General features: G+C 39.4%; 1 pseudogene; it reads left to right on the top strand.

Annotated features, from left to right (window-relative positions):
• Positions 1-12242: 12242 nt before the first annotated feature.
• On the top strand, positions 12243-12360 carry LOC124728974 (annotated as a pseudogene).
• The last annotated feature ends 2638 nt before the right edge of the window (positions 12361-14998 follow it).

The following is a 14998-nucleotide window of genomic DNA, read 5'->3' as shown; positions in this document are numbered from 1 at the left end:
ACAACTCACCATTGTAAATAAAAAAAATTGCTTCTAAAATCTCTGAAATCATTACAGAGCAAACAAAACACAGTGCCACAGGCAGTTACCAGATAAGGGCTAACCAAAATACAATGTGATATATTAACAAGAAATCAAATAAACATGACACATGTAGAGGCAACACATTGGTCATAATACGAAAAGATGACTATCTCAATAAAATTTATAAGTATCTTTGTAAAGAATGATATAATTATGTTAAAACATGATCCTATAAACAAATTTAATCCAAAAATCAAAGAAGTCCTTAAAATTTCAATTTTCACTTATAAAGGGATAAAGGAATGCACAGTTCTGAACTCCCAAAACCCAGCAATACAAGCACTACCAAAAGTCCATAAAAAGGACATACCTACCAACCCTATTTTCAGTAGTATTGATGGTTCTTCCTATTTATATGGAAAAAGATCAGTTATCTACACAAAATGGTCTACACAAATGAAAATAAATACACAATAAAAATACACATGAATTCATTAACTCAATCAAAAATACATGTGTACTTGATAACAATAATCTGGTTTCTTCTGACATAATTAATCTTTACACAAGTATTCCTATTAAGGAAACCATTAATAGAGTTAAAATAATGTAATTAAATACATGTAACTAATTCCAGCTGAAAGCCACAAGTTCATTCAACTATTATAACTCACTCTGTCATATAACTGCTTTTGCTTACAAAACAGTTTAGAGTGATGGCTAATTGAAAGGCAGGAACCTTAGCCAACATTCATTAAACATATTAAAGTAAGACGTTTTGAGAAATTTCAGCATACAGCAGACAAAATATTTTATTACAAATGGTTTGGTGATGACGCATTAATCCAACTACATGGTAAAGAAGAAGACATTGCCACCATGCATTACAACCAAATAGTATGCACAACAAAATCAAATTCACGTACAAAATTGAACTAAATAACTTTATTAACTTCTTACTTGTCACAGTAAGAAAAGAAAATTCACAGCACAAATTTTCAATTTTTTTAAAACCAGTGTTTACAGACACACTAATCAATAATTAATCATTCCACACACAAACCCATAGAAGAAATATTTTCATTCAATGATATGGAGATAAATTTTCAACCTGAAGAAAATGAGACAAAACAAAAATTAGTATTACCAGAAATTTTACCTGAAGCACATTATTTCAGATCGAAAATATCTAAAAGAATAGATATAAAAAGAAAATTAAGCGAAAATCGGATGGAGATAAAATTACTCTAAAAAGAGAGTAAGCCAAACAAAAAACAAAATTTTTTGTAATGCTCTTTTAAAGAATCATTTGAAATGAAATAGCCAAAACTTTTAAAAATACAAATATCGAAATTATGTCTCTTGCTAAAAACAATATTAGTAATATAAGACATATCACAAGTACAACAGAGCCATTTAATTAGTCAGGGATCTACAAAACTTGATGTGGTGATTCTGACAGAATATACATTGAACAAATTGGTAGAGAGTTTCAGATATGTTCAAGAGAGCACATAAAATGTAATGATGACAGCACAACATCTCCAAGGCAACAAACTTACACTCAAAAACATTAATAAAATGCTCGAAAATTTACATTGTGCTAAGAAATGGAAGCAAATTAATATCTTAGAAGAAATCGAAATATCCAGTCATTTAAATAGCCATACTGATACACTTCTTAATAAGTAAATAGATCTTCAGAACACAAAATCCCTGGATAACTTCTGGCACATTCTGCTAATCACCAGTCAGAGAGCATATATAGAATAAAATAAAACTGTGAAATATAATCTCTCCCCACTATACACTTTAATATTTATTTTAATTTTATTTTATGTCATTTTACACACTGTTTTATTTCTTACTATTTTTAACTTTTGTCATCTACACAAATAAATATACCATTTTAGTAATTGAAATCATTGCTCCAGTTATTCCATGCTTAGCTTTTTCTCTTTGATCAGTGTAATAACTTTGTAAGTGCCAAGCTGTCAAACCAAAAAGACAGTACTTGTGAACCAAAATGAATAGAAAAAAATCAAAGACCTCTGATTTCAGTTTTCTATTGCAGGTAATCGCATTTAAAACACGTTTACACATATGATTACATTTCTATTCCTGGAGGTAATATAACATTTCTGATTTTATAGAGAACCACAAAATCACTAGAGAATGGCCTAGAAGACTGAAACTAATTGTGAAAAAATAAAATAAACACAGCAAAAGTGTAAAATGCCACCTTCTTTCAATAAATCCATTGCTTTAGTATCAGCTATGAAGAAAACGAAGGAAAAGAGTTTTAGAAGTAACCAAATTAGAAGGTCCCTCATGAAACCTATTATACTATTAAGGACTCTAGTTTTTATAGATTCTCAATTCATGTTAATGAAACATGGTGTAATGAACTAGTTACTTCAACAGTAGGAATATGGGTTTCATACAGGAATCCTAAAATACCATTTATGAAGGATTGTGTGGTATCTACTGAATCAGTAAGCAGTCAGTAACATTTCACTACTGTCCTGTCTTATGTATAAAAAATGAAATTTCGTGGTTGCAGTTCAGATAAGTGTCAAAGGGTCTGTTGCTTCGCGTCGCGATCGACTTTGCTTCAGTAATCGATAATCGATTATGAAACTCTTTCTGAAAGAGTGGAATTTAGCACTCTAATTAATGTGTCGAATACAATAGTTGGCAGATGGAATGTGTAGCGTCTATTTGCGGCTTGTCGAAACCCCTACTGCCGCATGCAGATCACTGGGAAAATGGTATTCCAGCCTGTCTGAAAGAACAATGGGAATACTGCTCTGAGGGAACTCAGACAGTTGTTTCAGGACTTGACACTTGCCAAGTTACTTATGCATCAACGCACAGCTACACGAGATTTGGCTAAACAGGCGACAACATTGTTAGTGGAGCTGAAAAAGGAAATGAAAATATCAAATGTGGATATAACATGAATTAAAGTTAAAGAAATAAAAGCCTTAGGGATTGCCAATAGAATTGTATCTCTGCAGGTAATGCAATGGACTTGGACGAGGAATTGTACCGAATGCATACTTTCTTGAAAAGATGTTAAATAAAACGTCGGTAATGAAGTATAAACGAATTATATTAGTGATGCTGGGAAAACTCGGTTAGGAAGTGATATCTATAGACTACCTTAGTTCTCAAACAAGGATTTGGTTATATCAACTGTCCATATGCGCTCCTCTCAATGTTACGATAACTACGTGCTTCTGTGCTTCCTGATACTTGACCATAGATTGGGTCCCTTTTACACATTCAACTAAAATAAATTAAAGACATCTTAATGGTTCCATAGCTGTTTCGGCATTGGTGTATAGTCTTTAATACTGTCTGGCTCGTCTTGTTTACCCTCTCAGCCTGAAGGTATGCTGACGATTATCCCGTAACATCTAGTAAGTCAGCACCATAAAACCATTCATCATCCATTTATCACATGTAGGGAGAATACTCAACGATCAAAGATTTGTGAATGGCTTTGTTTATTTTACCCAAAGGACTACGGCTGGAGCCAATCTGAGACGAGCACCATCCTGAGCGCCTTCTTCTGGGGCTATGTGGTGATGTTGGCGCCTGCTGGATGGGTGGCGGACAGGTTCGATGCGAAGAACTTGTTGTCGTCCTCGCTCATCCTCTCTGGTATCCTCACCACGCTCACAGAGGTGGCTGCAGACACTGGCGGTGTGGTGCTCGTCTGTGCGTTCAGAGTAGTCATGGGTCTCACTCACGTACGTGGCTGTGACATCCTTACAAGGAAGACATTATTCGTGTAGTATTTGTCCTGCTCACCGCACACAGAGTAACTACATGAACACAGGGTACAACTTCACATTCTGCAGCCAAATTGAATCCGCGAAACAACATAATGCACGACGCTAAGGCGTGAAATAAAACAGGTTATAGCATCATTGTGACACATGACACATATGTGCAGACTTATGTTATGCTGTAAGATAGGACACTTACAGTATGCCTGCAACATACTCAATATCAATATAGGCAATTAACATACGTGATGCAAAACAAAATTTCATACAACAGACGAAACTAACCAGCATGGCTTGAGATTGTTGCAGAAGCATACTGTAGACATCAGCAAGGCGTAAGTGTGGTAGCAATCCTTGGGCGGACAGAAACTGAAGTACCTCACAACAGAGGTCTATGGACCAGGCTGACTGCTACACCCAGATGATTTACAGAAGAACTGTTCTTCATGAGTAGATATGAAATGTGGGTACTACTATAAATTTGATCTTCGCGGTATATTCACTTTTACATGGAAAATTATATCTTTCTCATGAATATCTAGAAATATTCACAGTACAATCATACCAATGCCTAAAATCTGAATACCATTAGTTAAAAAGTACGAGGCCGTGCAATAAGCAAGTTCCTCCATTTCCTAAACAAAGTACGCACAATTTACAATGTTAAAATAGTTTTATTGGCATTATACAATGCTTCAGTTATTTTCTACGTAGTCGACATGGTTTCCCAAGCATTTTTTGTAACGTGACCGAAGCTTTTCCAAGACTGTTTGTACTAGGTTGGGTCCTATGCTAGTAACTAGTTCTTGGGTGTTAATGTGACTTCTTCACCAGTGTTGACACAATTACCTTCAAGACGACCTTTGAGTTGAGGGAACATATGAAAATAACTTCTGACAAGAACTGGCGCATATGCAGGATGCGGGAACACTTCCCAATTGAATCTTCCGAACTCCGCCTGGGTCATTCGAGCTGAATGATTCAGGCAATTGACATGATGGGAGACAACTTTGCGACAGAAAAATCCAAGACATTTTCTTTTGGTGGCAGCTCGCAGATTGCTCAAGACATTACAGCACTTCTCTGCATTAATTGTGGTATTGCGAGGCAGGTAGTGAACGAGTAACAATGTGTCGCAGCACCAAAAGAGGGCTGAGATTACTGTCCCTGTGGAATGTACGACCTTCGCCTTTTTTGGGCACTTACCCCCGTTTCTTCCATGCCATACCCTGATGTTTCGCCTCAGGTGTCGAACGATGGAGTTAGGTCTCAGTCCCATGCGAATACTCACACAGCCTTCTGCATAGACAGAGATTAAGCCCCGATGTATGTCGACAGTAGACTTGTTTTGCAGCGGAAAACCGAATAACAGAGCGCAGCTCACAAGTGGACAAACGTTATAGTCCTTGACTCCATGCCAACTGGCAGCATACTGGCAAGATACTGCAGTAATCGTGGTAAGCCAGTGTTAGCGTTGTAAACACTTACTAGTCGAACTCCCCAGTCCTCGCATGTCACGGGTGTTTGAGTTTGCAGAGAAATAAAATAGGGAAATTTACTGCTGGATGACCCTCGTAAAACCTTTCATAATCATATTTGAAACAGATGCTTACATTACGTCCAGCATGCTTTTGAGGGATAATTATCGTAACTTACATGTCTAAATTATTAAACTTCTTTTCAGGTTCGACAATGATGAACTTCCATTTGTTTTATATCACGCTCTAGAGTCATAGCATCAACTATCAGATTACCCAAGTTTTTAGATGCTATGACAGCTATATAAATTATCTCAGGATAAAATTATAACTATTTTCAAATTGTCCGCACCCTTCTTGCCTGCTAATTAGCCTTTTACACACCAATCTCAAAAAACGAACACCTATATCTTTCCGTGCGAGCTCTGATTGCCATTATTTTGTTATGGTGATGGTTTTATCTGTGCCATTCTATAATAAAGATTTGTGCTTTTTCGTTAGGTATTATAGATTTTGGTGCCCTGATTTGCATGTGAAATCAGTTACGATGAATCCAAAATTGTGAACAAAACCCTTGGTGCATTTTAGAACAGAAAAAGTAGTGTTTCTACATTGACATCAACATGGATACTCTGCAAATCACACTTAAGTGCCTGACAAGGGCTTCATCGAACCACCCTCACAATAATTCTCTATTATTCCGATCTCAAAAAAACGAACACCTATATCTTTCCGTGCGAGCTCTGATTTCCATTATTTTGTTATGGTGATGGCTTTTCCCTATGTAGGTTGGCGTCAGCAAAATATTTTCGCATTCGGAGGAGAAAGTTGGTAATTGAAATTTTGTGAGAAGATCCTGCAGCAACGAAAAACGCCTTTGTTTCAATGATGTGCACCCCAAATGCTGTATCATGTTAGTGACCCTCTCTTCCCTATTTCACGATAACACAAAACTGTGCAGCTCTTCTTTGAACTTTCTCTGAGTACTCCGTTAATCCTATCTGTAATGATCCCAGACTGCGCAGCAGTTCTCCAATAAAGCTTGTATAAACATAGCGTAGGTAGTGTCTTTAGTAGCTCTGTTACATTTTCTAAATTTTCTGTCAATAAAAAATAGTATTTGGTTTGCTTTACCCACAACATTTTCTACGTGTTATTTACAATTTCGTAATTATAATTTCTAGGTATTTAGTTGAATTGGCGGATTTCAGATTTGACTGATTTGTCGTGTAACCGAAGTTCATTGGATTCCATTTGGCGCGCATGTGGATGATCTCGCACTTTTCATTGTTTAGGGTCAATTGTCAATTCCTCACGATAGATATGTCTTTTCTAAATAGTTCTGCAATTTGTTTTGTTTTCTTCTGATGACTTTACTCGACGATAAACGACAGCATCATCTGCAAACAACCTAAGACGGCTGCTCAGATTGTTTCCTAAACCTTTTATATTGATACGAAACAGCAGAGGGCCTATAACACTGCCTTGAGGAACGCCAGAAGTCATTTCTGTTTTACTCGATGACTTTCGGTCAGTTACTACGAACTATGACCTCTCTGACAGTAAACCACGAATCCAGTCACGTAACTTAGACGATATTCCACAAGCATGCAATGTCACTACATCCCGCTTGAGTGGTACAGTTTCAAAAGCCTTCTGGAACCCTAGACATACGGAATCAGTCTGAGATCCCTACCCGATAGCACTTAACACTTCGTCTTGGTAAAGTGCTCGTTGTGTTTCACAAGAGCGATGTTTTCTAAATCCGTGTTGGCTGTGTGTCAGTAGACCGTTGTCTACGAGATAACTCATAATGTTTGTTTCAGTAGACCGTTGTCTTCGAGATAACTCATGATGTTCGAACACATGTTTCAAAATCCTGTTGAACATCGACGTTAATTATGTGGGCCTGTAATTTAGTGGATTACTCCTACTACCTTTCATAAATACTGCTATGGCCTGTGCAACTTTCCAGTCTTTGGGTAAGGATCTTTCTCCGAACGAGCTGTTGTATATGATTGTTAAGTATGCAGCTATTGCAGACTCAGAAAGGAACCTAATTGGTAAACAATCTGGACTGGAAGACTTGATTTAGCAACAGGTTTAAGTTGCTTCACTACTCCGAGGATATCTAGTTCTAATTTACTCATGTTGACAGCTGTTCTTTATTCGAATTCTGGAATATTTACTTCGTCTTCTTTGGTGAAGAAATTTCGGAAGGCTGTGTTTAGTAGCTCTACTTTGGTAACACTGTCATCGATAGTATTTCCATTGCGATCGCGCAGAGAGAGGATTGATTGTGTCCTGCAGCTAGCATACTTTACATACTACCAGAATGGCTTTGGATTTTCTGCCAAGTTTCGAGACAAAGTTATTTATAGAAAGTATTAGAAGCATCTCGCACGTAAGTCTGTGCTAACTTTCGAGCTTCTGTCAAAGTACGCCACTCTCTGAGATTCTCGTTCGTTTAAATTTGGCATGCGTGTATCGTTGTTTCTGTGACGATGTTTAGGCCCGTTTTGTGTACCAAAGGGGATCAGCTTCTTCGTTTCTTAATTTATTTCTTATAAATCCCTCAATTGCTATGGTTATTATTTCTTTGAATTCAGTCAATTCAAGACACATCTGATCTACACTTATGTTGTTAATTTGAAAGGAGTGGAGATTCTCTGTCAGGAAGACGTTGGGTGCATTTTTGTCGGCTTTTTTGAATAGGTTTTTTTTTTGGGGGGGGGGAGGATTCGTGGTTTCAGTATTCATTCTCGCTACGAAAGCCGTGTGTTCATTAATCCCCGTATGCGTTATGATACTCGTTATTAGCTCAGGGTTATTTGTTGCTAAAATCTCAATGGTGATTTCACAACCGTTTATTATTCGCATGGGCTCATGAATTAACTACTCGAAATAATTTTCCGAGCATGCGTTTAACCCAATTTCGGAACATGTTTTATGCATATCTCCTGATTTACACATGTATTTTCACCAGTATATCGAGGTAAATTAAAGTCTCCACCAACTACAATTGGATGAACCAGGTACATGTTTGAAATTAAACTGAGGTTTTCTTTGATCCATTCAGCAATTGTATCATCTGAGTTGGGAGGTCGGTAAAAGGATCCAGTTATTACACACACCAAAAGAAGTTTCGCATCACCTGGGTTCCGAGAGTTCCGGAACGTCTACAGAAAATTGGTACAGAGATCAACATAAACATCATTCCCGCCATTGTTATTGCTCATGAAAACCATACATTCCATTTTGTACCACCATACAGCGGGACCTTCAGAGGTGGTGGTGCAGATTGCTGTACACACCGGGCCGGTCGCTATGGCCGAGCAGTTCTAGGCGCTTCAGTTCGGAACCACGCGGCTGCTACGGCCGTAGGTACGAATCCTGCCTCGGGCATGGATATGTGTGATGTCCTTAGGTTAGTTAGGTTTAAGTAGTTCTGATTCTAGGGGACTGATGACCTCAGATGTTAAGTCCCATAGTGCTTGGAGTCACTTGAACTATTTTTTGTACACACCGGTACCTCTAATACCCAGTAGCACGTCCTCTTGCATTGATGCATGCCTGTATTCGTCGTGGCATACTATCCACAAGTTCATCAAGGCACTGTTGGTCCAGATTGTCCCACTCCTCAACGGCGATTCGGCGTAGATCCCTCAGAGTGTTGGTGGGTCACGTTGTCCATAAACAGCCCTTTCCAATCAATCCCAGACATGTTCGATAGCGTTCATGTCTGGAGAGCACGCTGGCCACTCTATTAGAGATGTCGTTATCCTGAAGGAAGTCATTCTCAAGATGTGGACGATGGGGGCGCAAATTTTCGTCCATGAAGACGAATGCCTCGCCAATATGCTGCCGATGTGGTTGCATGATCGGTCGGAGGATGGCATACAGGCGTTACGGCGCCTTCCATGACCACCAGCGGCGTACGTCGGCCCCATATAACGCCACCCCTAAACAGTAGGGGAGCTCCATCTTGCTGCAATCGCTGGCCAGTGGATCTAAGGAGTTTAGCCTGGCCGGGTTGCCTCCTAACTCGTCTCCGACGAATGTCTGGTTGAAGGCATATGCGACATTCATCAGTGAAGAGAACGAGATGCCAACCCTGAGCGGTTCATTCGGCATGTTGTTGGGCCATGTGTACCGCGCTGCATTGTGTTGTGGTTGTAAAGATGGATCTCGTCATGGACCTCGGGAGCGAAGCTGCGCATCATGCAGCCTATTGCGCACTGTTAGAGTCGTAACACGAGGTCCTGTGACTGCACAAAAAGCATAATTCAACATGAAACTTCCTGGCAGATTAAAACTGTGTGTTATTAAACATGGTGGCGTTGCTGTCAGGGTTCCTCCGAGTCATAATGCGTAGGTAGCGGCCGTCCACTGCGGTAGTAGCCCTTGGGCGGCCTGAGCGAGGCATGTCATCGACAGTTCCTGTCTCTCCATCGCTTTGGTTCACTCCGAGACGCCTGGACACTTCACACTTCCCTTGTTCAGAGCCCATCCTTGCACAAAGTAACAATTCAGACGCTATGGAACCGCGGTATTGACCGTCTAGGCATGGTTGAACTACAGACAAAGGAATGAATGGAACTGATAGGCTGTCGGACCCCCTCCGTCTAATAGGCGCTGCTCATGCATTGTTGTTTACTTCTTTGGGCGGATTTTGTGACATCTCTGAATAGTCAAAGGGACTGTGTCTGTGCTACAGTATCCACAGTCAACGTCTCTCTTCAGGAGTTCTGGGAACCAGGGTGAAGCAAAACTTTTTTTGATGTGTGTATTTTACAGTATTCCGGTTGCAGGAATGATCTCTGCCCATACTGATTCACAGGAACTATCGACTGCAATTTCGCTACAAAATAAACTACTTGTAACAGCATGAAACTCATCACCGTCAACAACGTTTAGCCTATTCTTTCCGAACACCTTTAGGTTCTTCGCAAAAATTTCGCCTGAACGTATGTCCGTCTTTAGCCAGCATTCAGTAGCTATAACGATTTGAGCATCAGTGCTTTCTATTAAAGCGATGGTTCTTGGATTTACGTTATTCCTGTGTTCGACCTCACTTTATTGTCTTCCTCGATTAAGATATTTAAGTTGTTAATTCTTCTCTGAAAATTGTTTCAGAGCCGTAATTAAGGGTTTGAACGAAGACTTTTTCATTCTGAGCTGGAAGTTTTTTTTAATTTAATAAAGAAACTTATTTGTTTTTATTACAAAGACTAGCGAACACAGAAATTCTACACAGTTGCTAAATATGTATGGGAATTGTATATGCGTCCTAATCTTCTCCTCCCCTCCTCTGTCTCTCACCATCTCCCCCTCCCTTTACCCAACCTCCCCTCCCACTGTCTCAGTCCATCACCTTCCCCACGCTCTCTGTACGTCTCTTATCCCACACTCTGTCTATGCATCATCTCTTCCCTCATCTTTCTGCCCACATCTTCTTTCCCCTTTTTTATATCCATTGTCTCCTCCCTTGTCTACCAACTCCCACTCTCTCTCTGATGTTATTTATTGTTATTGCAAACGGAACCTTGATTGGGAACATAAGTCAAAATTAATGGGTAAATCGGTTGGAATCTTTAGCACACGGTGTATGAGAGAGACCTTTCCAGGTGCTACATCTGTGGGGATAGTAGCTTTAATGACGGTATTTGGCATGGTTTTGATGTACGAATATGTAGGATTGTAAAGTTAGCCATAAACACTACTTTCTTGCTTTCTGTTGAATATAACTGCGAGAAGGAAAACTAAACCACTAATTTTCTCGTCAGAGCTTAACAGGTTCTTTCTCGCAGCCAGTTTCACAGGAGGTGTTTATTGTTTAGCTTGTCTATATACCGGTAGTGGTTCAGCCTATGAATTGTTTGTCAATCTGTGCGTCTGTCTGGCGAGAAATGATTCATACAATAGAATCTTTCCTTGAAAGCAACGAAACAATTTCAGTAAGATAATGAATTCATTGAAACGAAATAAATCCGAATTCATTGTTTTGGCAATAATTTGTTGGTGTTTTTAATGCGTTCAATGCAACGTGTGGTGTTTTGATCTTTCCGTTTGGAGAATTACAAATAGCGCCGATGGGTTACCGAATGTCGAGCACGCCATGTACAGCTACCCACGGGAAAAACACGGCAATTCAAAACCTATTACACAAACATTGAGACGACAAGTCGGTTACAATCAGAGTTATTCCTGGAATCAGAATAGCCTCGCCTTTGAACTTCCCTGTGATTATCGTTGCTTCAGTCACGTCATTCGTCAGCTTCACAGCTAGTGTTGTTCCACTGCACAGTTTCGGTTGGTTCAGACTGCGTAACACGATTTTCACCGAGGCGACCTCGAGGTGTAAATTGAGCAGTGGCATTCCTGGCACACCCATTGAATTCAGACATTCAATTGGAAAACTGGCGACTTTATCTGGATCTGTAATGGAATCGATCGAATTAAATGAATGCAATTTAGCAGGGATTCGACTTTGAATTTTTATGTTCATATTGTCTAAGTCTTCATTTCCAAGCCAAAATGGCTTGTTCGCTCCATCAAATACTGTTTTTGTAATTTGCAGCAATATTCGGGAACACTTTCGGGACGAATTTTCTTGCGATGTTGTGAATTGACAAAAATGAAGTGGAAAAGAAATGAGGCCAGTGGGAACGTTAACCGGAATTTTTCCACTGCCATTGTCTAATAATTGCTTGGAAAACACTTCCGCGGTTCCTTCGTCTTGTAACGTAACTCATATATTCGTTGTTAACTTGGGAGTTATCACGTGTCTCCACAAAGTCTATGACTTCAAGCAGTCGTTTAGTTCATTAGCAGCTGTTGATCTTGGAATGACCTGCAGCTTTTGTCGAAAATCGCCGGCCAGTAGAACTATCGCGCCTTCAAAGATGTCCAGATTATTGTGCAGATCTTTCAACGCTCGCGCGCCAACGGCCTTACCGCAGTGGTAACACCGATTCCCGTCAGATCACCGAAGTTAAGCGCTGTTGGGCTGGGCTAGCACTTGGATGGGTGACCATCCGGTCTGCTGAGCGGTGTTGGCAAGCGGGATGCACTCAGCCGTTGTGAGGCAAATTGAGGAGCTACTTGATTGAGAAGTAGTGGTTCCGGTCTCGTAAACTGACATACAGCCGGAAGGGCGGTGTGCTGACAGCATGCGCTCCTCCATATCTGCATCCAGTGACGCCTGTGGGCTGAGGATGACATGGCGGCCGGTCAGTACCGTTGGGCCTTACAAGGCCTGTTCGGGCAGAGTTTAGTTTTCAACGTTCGATCGAGTGCCCCCAATACTCGTTTGTGCGCCATCGTTCATTCATCCCGAATGGTTTATAACACTAACGTCCGATACTGTTATACTATAACGTTAAAGCTGAAGGCAGTTCGTATAGTAAAATTATTTTTATTCAAGTAATTATAGTATGAAGAAGCAGAGCAGTGTTACCCTCTGAAAGGATTTTAATTGTGTTGACCGTGATATACCTAACGGAGGTGGCTTATCGGAAGTGAAAGTCAGAAGTACGTAAATATTTAAACAGTAATAAACAATATTCAGCCTATTCACACTGTTCAAAGGATAAAGAAAACGGGCGCCAGCCTAATGAGGAAAGAAAATGATTACCATTCTTGTTCATGAAAATAGGTATGAGTAACTTTAACGGACAAACACAACCTATACTTTGCCACACGCGAGTGCGATGAACTCTGGTACCTGAATACAATATGTTCACTTTAAGGTTGGAGCTAACAGATCAGAACAAACTATTTACTCAAATATAACACATAACAAAACACACTATTACCTTGAGGACTTAATCAAAGTAAATGGTCTCAATAACGTTACTATCAATATCCACTGTAGAATCGTGAATTGGACATAGGTTTAATATTACTTATCAAACAAATTCATATCTCACATGAAATATGGATATGGTCCACAGCAAGTTTAGTTACTGTGCATAGATTAAGTCTTTCATTACTAAACATCTTTCTACTTTGAATGAAAATTAAATGGAATTCACTAACAGATTACTTCTCACTGTCTTTTGAATAAAGAAGTTACTGTTTTCATAGATAGTTTTCTTTCTATTAATCGTTATGTAGCATGAGCACAGTAGACATACTGTGGATCCTGTTACAACATTAATATGCACTTTTAATGCACAAGAGGAACCCAATATTGTACAGAATTTGACTTGAATAGCAATTGAAACTTTCTATAATTAAGTAAATTTGTGCATTTGAACTACTTTCAATGGAGGGGGCCCTTAATCTTGATCACTGTAGAAGAGCAAACTAAACACACTTTCATTACATCAGTGAAACAAGCACTTAGCAAGCATGAACATATAACTCTCAATAGTTGCAGTTCTGAACTTTTACTGCATTGAAACACAAAACTGAGATATTTGTGAGTTCCTTTCAACAAACAATATTAACTTTTGTACACTCTATTGCCATATTAATTTTAATATGCTTTCAATGAAGGACGATCGGTAATCACTTCAGCATGGGAAGGACCCTAGGTGGTTGTGTGACCAGGGATAAAAAATCAAGGTAGGTATAAGAGCTCGAGTATAAGTTACCTTATATTTGCGCACACTAAAACATCCAATGAGCTGATCCTTCACTGTAAATTACTATAGTGTTCCATTACAGTGACTGCGCAATGTGGTGGCGATTGCATGTTGGTAGGTGGATTTGCAGGTAGAATTGCTGCACCCTTGTCATTTCTTGGTGGCGATGGTAGATACCGATTTCAGAACAGTTTCAGCTCTTTATCCATCCATCCGAGGCATTGGAAAGCGTCAGGAAAAGCTTCTCCCGGAACCAGCACAGTACACAATATACAACTTTTACATGAGCAGTTGATACTTTGGTAGCTCGGCCCCGACTGACTCTTGTTCCACCTTTCTATCCATGCCAACGACAATTTGCGCGCGCTACACAGCTACGTTCCCTACGGGAACCACAACACATTTTACATACAAAATAACTAAGAACCCTAAGTGAAGGTCAGCAGTTTGCATAACAGCAACCGAACATATTAAATAAAACAGAACATTTGCACATATTGACATTTCTACAAAAAATTATTCACACAGAAATTACAATTATATACAATTATTTTTGTCTCCCTCCAATTGAGACAAAGAATTTAAACGACAGATATACTACATTGCATAGAATCAAATCATGACATCAAAGTTTTTACAAAGAAAGGAGTATACAATTTTGTGATATCTATTCAATGAAACACATTTACAGAAGCTCAACGATGTAACATTAAACAAAAACAAAAGGCAAAATAAATCAGTAGAGCATTAAAGCTATGGTGTTACAGGTTATTTTATTATGAAAGTGGTGCTTTTGCCATTGCTAAATTTTTGGTAGTATTGCATGTCGATTCATCCATCGTCTGGAAATTCAGTGGCAATCTGGGCCCAGAATGAACTGTTCGTCCTCCTTCTAACAATTTGGCAGCGATCTCAGATGATGCTACGGCCAACGGTATTTGTCCTTGTGCGAGAATCGATGCTAAAAACAATGAGATTACCAACGTTGTCCCAGGTCCGCCAGCTGGTTGAGGAAGAAGGTTTCTCATCAATGTTTCTCACGCTGTTTTCTGCTGCTGATTCCAAAGTTGGAATTGTGTTCGCACTGACTTACTCAAAGCATCTCGAT

The sequence above is a fragment of the Schistocerca piceifrons genome, chromosome 1 (assembly GCF_021461385.2).
Source record: "Schistocerca piceifrons isolate TAMUIC-IGC-003096 chromosome 1, iqSchPice1.1, whole genome shotgun sequence".
Taxonomy (NCBI): Eukaryota; Metazoa; Arthropoda; class Insecta; order Orthoptera; family Acrididae; genus Schistocerca; species Schistocerca piceifrons.
The sequence above is the reverse complement of the archived record's forward strand: the minus strand, read 5'-3'. Positions and strand labels throughout refer to the sequence as shown.